We start from the raw sequence: 7685 nt of genomic DNA on the forward strand, positions 1-7685 counted from the left end.
CCGAGATCCGCCGGTTTTGACACCAACAGGTCATCTTATAATGCTACCGATGTACTAAGAAAAATAAGGTGTATAAAAGATAAACCTCACATGTAATCAAAATATGTGACATGATATGGCCATTATCATCTTGTGCTTTTGATCTCCATCTCCAAAGCATCGTCATGATCTCCATCATCACTGGCTTGACACCTTGATCTCCATCATCACTGGCTTGACACCTTGATCTCCATCGTAGCGTCATGGTCATCTCGCCAACTGTTTCTTCTACAACTATCGCTAACGCATAGTGATAAAGTAAAACAATTACATGGCATTTGCATTTCATACAATGAAGAGACAACCATAAGGCTCCTGCTAGTTGCCAGTAACTTTTACAAAACATGATCATATCATACAATAACGTATATCACATCATGTCTTGACCATATCACATCACAACATGCCCTGCAAAAACAAGTTAGACATCCTCTACTTTGTTGTTGCAAGTTTTACGTGGCTGCTACGGGCTTCTAGCAAGAACTGTTCTTACCTATGCATCAAAACCACAATGGTGATTTATCAAGTTTGTTGTTTTAATTAAGCTTCAACAAGGACCAGCTGCAGTCAAATTCGATTCAACTAAAGTAGGAGAAACAGACACCCGCCAACCACCTTTATGCAAAACTAGTTGCATGTCTGTCTGTCGGTGAAACCGGTCTCATAAACGTGTCATGCAAGGTTGGTCCGGGCCGCTTCATTCAACAATACCGCCAAATCAAAATAAGACATTGGTGGTAAGAAGTATGACCTTCACCGCCCACAACTCTTTGTGTTCTACTCGTGCATATCATCTACGCATAGACCTGGCTCGGATGCCACTGTTGGGAAACATAGGATGCAATTTCAAAAATAATCATATGCTCATGCAAGATATATCTAGGAGATGCATAGCAGTGAGAGGGGGAGAGTGTGTCCACGTACCCTCGTAGACCGAAAGCAGAAGCGTTTGACAACGCGATTGATGTAGTCGAACTTCTTCTAGATCTGACCGATCAATCACCGAACGTACGGCACCTCCGAGTTCTGCACACGTTCAACTCGATGACATCCCTCGTCCTCTTGATCCAGTAAAGGTGTCGAGGAAGAAGATGGGTTCCATTAGCACGATGCCGTGGTGAAGGTGATGGTGAAATGATCCGCGTAGGGCTTCGCCTAAGCACCGCGAGAATATGACCGGAGGTGTAAACTGTGGAGGGGGAGCCGCACATGGCTAACAATTGTTGGTGTGTGCTCTAGGAGCCCCCTCCCCACATATATATATAGGTGGGAGGGGGAGGGGAGCAGCCTTGGGGTGCCCCAATTAGGAGGAATCCTACTTGGGGTCCTATCCAAATTAGCCCCCCCCCTTTCCTTATTACCGGAAGGGGGAAAAGGGAAGAGGGAAGCGAGGAAGGAAAGGGGGGTCGAACCCACTCTTCCTTCTCCTATTCGGCCTCCTACCTAAAGGGGGGCGCCACCCCTAGTGGGCTGGTGTGCTCCCCTCTTATGGCCCATAAGGCCCATTATTCCCCCGAGGGGTTCCGGTAAACCCCCCGGTATTCCGATAAATAACCGATACTATCTAGAACACTTCCGGTGTCCGAATACTATCATCCTATATAGCATTCTTTACCTCTCAACCATTTCGAGACTCCTCGCCATGTCTGTGATCTCATCTAGGACTCCGAACAACATTCGATCACCAAATCACATAACTCATATAATACTAAATCATCATTGAACGTTAAGCGTGCGGACCCTACGGGTTCGAGAACTATGTAGACATGACCGAGACACCTCTCTGGTCATTAACCAATAGTGGAACCCGGATGCTCATATTGGTTACTACATATTCTACGAATATCTTTATCGGTCGAACTGTAATGACAACATACATTATTCCCTTTGTCATCGATATGTTACTTGCCCGAGATTCGATCGTCGGTATCCACATACCTAGTTCAATCTCGTTACCGGCAAGTCTCTTTACTCATTCCGTAATACATCATCTCGTAACTAACTCATTAGTCACTTTGCTTGCAAGGCTTCTTATGATGTGTATTATCGAGAGGGCCCGGAGATACCTCTCCGATACTCAAAGTGACAAATCCTAATCTCGATCTATGCCAACCCAACAAACACCTTCGGAGATACCTGTAGAGCATCTTTATAATCTCCCAGTTACATTGTGACATTTCATAGAACACAAGGTATTCCTTCGGTATTCGGGAGTTGCATAATCTCATAGTCAAAGGAATAGGTATATGACATGTAGGAAGCAATATCAATAAAACTGAATGATCAATATGCTAAGCTAACGGGTGAGTCATGTCCATCACATCATTCTCCTAATGATGTGATCCCATTCATGAAATGACAACACATGTCTATCGTTAGGAAACTTCACCATCTTTGATTAACGAGCTAGTCTACTAGAGGCTTAATAGGGACACGGTGTTTTGTCTATGTATCCACACATGTATCAAGTTTTTTGTTAATAAAATTCTAGCATGAATAATAAACATTTATCATGATATAAGGAAATATAAAATAACAACTTTATTATTGCCTCTAGGGCATATTTCCTTCACAGACGATGTTCTTCTTGGACTCCATGATCAGCATAGCACCCTTGCGGACGTTCATTCCGAGTGTTCCGACCCGCTGCCACGGTACCCGTCTCCGCCTATGGAGCTGCTGGCGCTGGGAGGCTCCTGGGGCTACTAGGCCTCTTCTAGTAGAGCTTTACAGCATGCAATTGCGCACACGACATGCCTGCGGAACCGCTCCATTTCCATGTCTCTGCCCTGGTAGCAAATTTCGTCCATCACCTGCATCCTCAAGATACCATGTTGGCGATGTTCTACCTCGTCGGGGACATCAACTCCTCCAAGCATGCGCTCGATCCTGGCCACCACATCATTGGGATCGAGCTTGACACGACTGCCGCCAGCAAAGATGAAGTCGCATGTTGGCTGGCTCATAACTGAATCGCAAAGGTCCTCTGCCCAGTCCTGCAGGGGCATCAGGCTCTCGATGAGCACCGGTGATGGTGGCTCTTCAGGTGGGTCGTCGATCATGCCACCTAGCAGCTCTGGATCTTTTGCATGGTGGATGGAAAACTGCTCATCACACTTCCTCTACAATATGTCCATTGTGCACCCAAGGAACGACGCTATATCGCCACCGATGGGCCATGGCGCCTGCACCGGCCGATGAAGTTCTTGCTCCTTGGCCTGCTCTGGCTCATTCTCCTCGCCGAAGATGTAACACGGGAAAGGGTCGATGTCGAAGCTTTTGTCATTGCTTGGCATGCTTGGAATAACTAATGGTAGATGGATGTGTACTAGATCTGCGCATAGTGTCGCTATGGTGCGTTGCCGCCTGGGTCATATGGAGCAAGCCACTATCTGGTGGCGGGAAACCGATGAGGAAAGATGCGGGAAGCATTGGCATGGATTGTGGGACACGTGTATAACGTCATTAATTTCTACACTGGGTGTCTGTGCTGGTATAGGTACTACCTACGTCGTGGTTAATTGTTCCCCTTCGTATTTTGTAGTACCAAAATTTGACCTTAGATTTAACTAAGAATATATTAATGCATGTCATCAAAAATAATATTGTTGGACGGATATTCCCTGCTATGTTCAACTGCTATATGCAATAATTATGCATGTGCTTGCTTGCCTTTACACGGCCGCGACATGCTCTGCTCGCCATTTAGGCGCCGAGGTGCCCTCGGGTCGCGTCCCTCCATGCGCTCTGCTCGCCGTTTAGGCGCCAAGGTGCGCTCGGTCGCGTCCCTCCGCGCGCGCTCTGCCGGCTGTTGGGGCCGGTGCACGATCATGTTGGGGAAGCTTTAGTTATTTGATCTCAGATTATGTTAATTAGTTATACCTCCAGAGCCAGAATCATCCGACTCTGGAGGTATAATTGATTAACCTAAACTATGATCTCTGTCGTGGAATTGTCACGGTAGATGTCCTTAGTGTCAGGACTTAGTCGTGAGGCCAACGCATCTATGTGGTAGCTTGAGAGGGGTTGAGCGGGACGAGAGACGCGATGTTTTACCCAGGTTCGGCCCCTCACGGTGGAGGTAAAAGCCTACATCCTGCTTCATTGATATTGATGATGATGATGATCACGGTTACAAGAGTGCTCTATCTCGAGAGCTATTGTCTAAACCTAACTTGTCCAACTTGTGGAACTTGTGAATCTTCTCCCCTTTTGGGGAGCCCTGCCCCTCCTTATATATGTTGAAGGGGCGGGTTACATGTGGAGTCCAACTCGGACTTTAACTTAAACTATTTTGACTTCCCTTCCTGGGCTTCTTAATGTCTGCCGGTTTAACATTGGTCTGCCGGTTTAACATTGTTCTGCCGGTTTAACATTGTCTTCCGGTTTAACATTGTCTGCCGGTTTAACACCAGCCGGTTTACCGTCTGTCTTAGCCATCTGTCTTGACTCTCTGTCTTAACTCTCTGTCGGTTTACCATCCGCCGGTTTACCAAGTCCCAGCCGGTTTAACATTCCAGCCGGTTCATACCGCGGGGTATATCCCCGACATTAGCCCCCAGTTTAATTTGGATTTATCCATGTTAAACTGATCATAAGCATCTTTAAATCCCTGTCATTTCCTTCTAGAAAATCTGAGTCAATAGACCAGCTTCATAATCAATTTGCTGACATTGGTTTGTCATGGATAAATATTGTGAAGAATAACTCCTTTGACTTCAGCTCCCAATGCTTAACAAAAATATTGGCCTTTGAAATACTCATCTGATCTGCAGCCGGTTTAAGAATGCAGAACTTGCCGGTTTGAGAATGTAGAACTGTGCCGGTTTAAGACTTGAACTTGCCGGTTTGCCGGTTTACAAATATTGATGGCACCAGGTCATAATTGTAGTTAACATGAAGCTTGAAAATATACCTCTTATATGCCTATCACTTGTAGCCCCCAAGTCTTTAAGAAGGTAGCATACCAACAGCTTAAGACTTGCTTCAAATACGAATGTCACAAGCTTGAAGAAATCCCGGTTTGTTCATCTTAATCACCAGTCAAAACTGAGTATCCCATATATGTAGCCCCCAAGTATTGGGTTGTCATGCTTGCAGCAACCTGGGACTGATAATTGCTTGATGATCATAAAAACTTCAACCAGTGTAACCCCCAAGGGCCGGGTCATTATGCAATAATGAGTAGGGACTTTGTAAATATAATCTTGTATACTTTGAACAGCAATGTGTAGCCCCCAAGGGCCGGCTCAGTAAGATAATATTGAGCTGGGACTTTGATATATTCTTCAATGAAAATAACATCATATGATGTAACCCCCATCATGGGGCTTGAATTCACGTCCACAAGGTTAAGAGCCTTGTGCTTTACCAACTGAGCAGTGGACCCTTCAATGTAATGGATAAAAAGCTTTGTACCTTAAATTGTTGACAGAGGCAATTGGTAGCCCCCAAGGGCCGGCTCATTACAATGGCGCAATCCAAATACATTCTGCGACTTATAGTCCAAAGCCAGGCCGGGTCAATAAACACTGGTGATTTGTAATTATGCTTTATTCAACCTGTTTCTGTATACAACAAGTTTAAAGTGTCCTGGCGGTTTACCGCCGGACGGGTCATAATGCCCAACATATAACCCGGGTTTATAACCAAGGCTGCACTTAAGAATAATCAAATATGAAATAGATCATACCTATGACATTGAATCACATCGTTGGTTTACCAACTTTTTTTTAGTAAGGGTGATAACCCAAATCTTGAGTATGATAACTCCCGTCATATTTTGCCGGTTTGTAATAAAACCGTGTCGGGTTGTAATAAACACCGGATAATCATCCTGGCAACTTATAGTCAATGCCCGACCGGGCTAAGAAAACTCCGGTTTATAATTGAGTTTGTACTAAGAACTGATAGTTGAAAGCTTGTGCCGGTTTAAGAAACACTGGACTGATGAAATGACTTATAGTCTGGCCGGGTCAATGGATGTGGTTTACCTTAAAACCTTATCAAAGGAGAAGAAACTTTGACAAAAAGCAAATGAAAAAACTTGTAGTCGAGGCTTTTCAAGGGCTGCCAGGCCCAAACTCGAGGCTTTTCGTGGGCTGCCAGGCCGCTGAGTTAAACCATTTGACAAAGCCTTTTAAGATGGGCCTCCAGCTAACCAATCGTCATTTTAACTTTGACAAGTTCAGGGTATGTATAAGAGTAACTTGTCAAACGTTCAGCGGGTCATGCCAGGATTACCTGGATAGGAGTGGCTTACTTGATGAAGGCAGGTTAACCCAGGGTTTTAGGTGAATACACCAGGCTTCCAAGTCGTGGGTCGATACCCAATTACAAGGGTCCTTTCAAACTCTTTATTACTTTACACAAAGAGCCCCCAAGTAACTTTGTGAGCTCTGCTCAATGGGTGCCTATGTTTGAGTTGTGGTGTGCAACAAACTCTCTTTGCCCCCTTGGGTGTGAAGCTCCCAAGCTTTGTTGTGGCGTGATAGCCAGATTAATGGACAGGACTCCGCTTTGCAAGCAGAAGCCCCCATGTGATATATTTTCTGAGATGTGCTCGCCGGGTGCCTATGTTTGAGTTGTGGTGTGCAACAAACTCTCTTTGGCCCCTGATGATAATATTGTCTTGATATCCGCATCAAGAGGGTAGTAATGCCATGTTCTCTTTGGTGAATACACCTATGTTTGAACAGGAAGCCCCCAAGTAATCATATGAAGATGAGACCATAAGGCAGGACACCCATGTTTGAACCGCGCGTCAGGGCAGTAGGTCCTCTTGGGCAACCTTTAACTTTTTGCAAGAGATAAATTCTTCTTGAACCGGTATTTTGAACCGGCTATCGAGAGCTTCAAAGCTTTGTGGGAGATAACTTTCCCTTACACCAGATAGTAATCCGGAATCCTTATTTTTAAGCCGGAAATTTTCTGACGGCCTTTAAATTTGCACCAATATGGCGGTTTAGGGTCCTGCATTGGATAACTTTGCAACCCGGAATAATTGCTCTTTTTAAAGGAAGCAATATATAATATAAAAATATACTGGATTTCACCTGTTATGGCAGACCAGGTAATATTATTCACAGCGGAGTTAATCATCACCACGGTGAAGCTGAAATCAATCACGGCTGAGTTGGCCGTGAGAATAGATAAATGAATTGGCCGCGGCGTTGTAAACCGGTGTGGACGAGCAAGTTGTCCTTCGCGTTGTAACCGGTGCAGACGCGCGAACCGGCCGTCCGTTCATCGGGTAATGTGACACGGAGGAAAACATCGTCGTAGGAACGTTGCCAATGCGTGCTCTATACCCGCAGTAGAACAATAATGTTTCCTGTATATAAAAACACCAATAGGGTAGTATAATGGTGCTCAGAGGAATTAAAATATACTAATAAAATATATAGGAGGGATAACACCTGATATTTTTTTGTCGGATGACCGCGGATACTGTATCAAAAACATATCCTGATGTGGCCCTAGCACCGTAGCCCATGGTCCTTTATGTGATGACAAACCGGTTGCAGCACCTCTGCCCACTGCCGCATTGGTTTTCCTGTGCAGACGCAGCCGTCTTCTGGTTAATATAATGTCAGCACTACTCCCTCTAATCATCAATCATGGCAGAATTCAAGCATTCGGATTAC

Source organism: Triticum aestivum, chromosome 3A (assembly GCF_018294505.1).
Source record: "Triticum aestivum cultivar Chinese Spring chromosome 3A, IWGSC CS RefSeq v2.1, whole genome shotgun sequence".
Lineage (NCBI taxonomy): Eukaryota > Viridiplantae > Streptophyta > Magnoliopsida > Poales > Poaceae > Triticum > Triticum aestivum.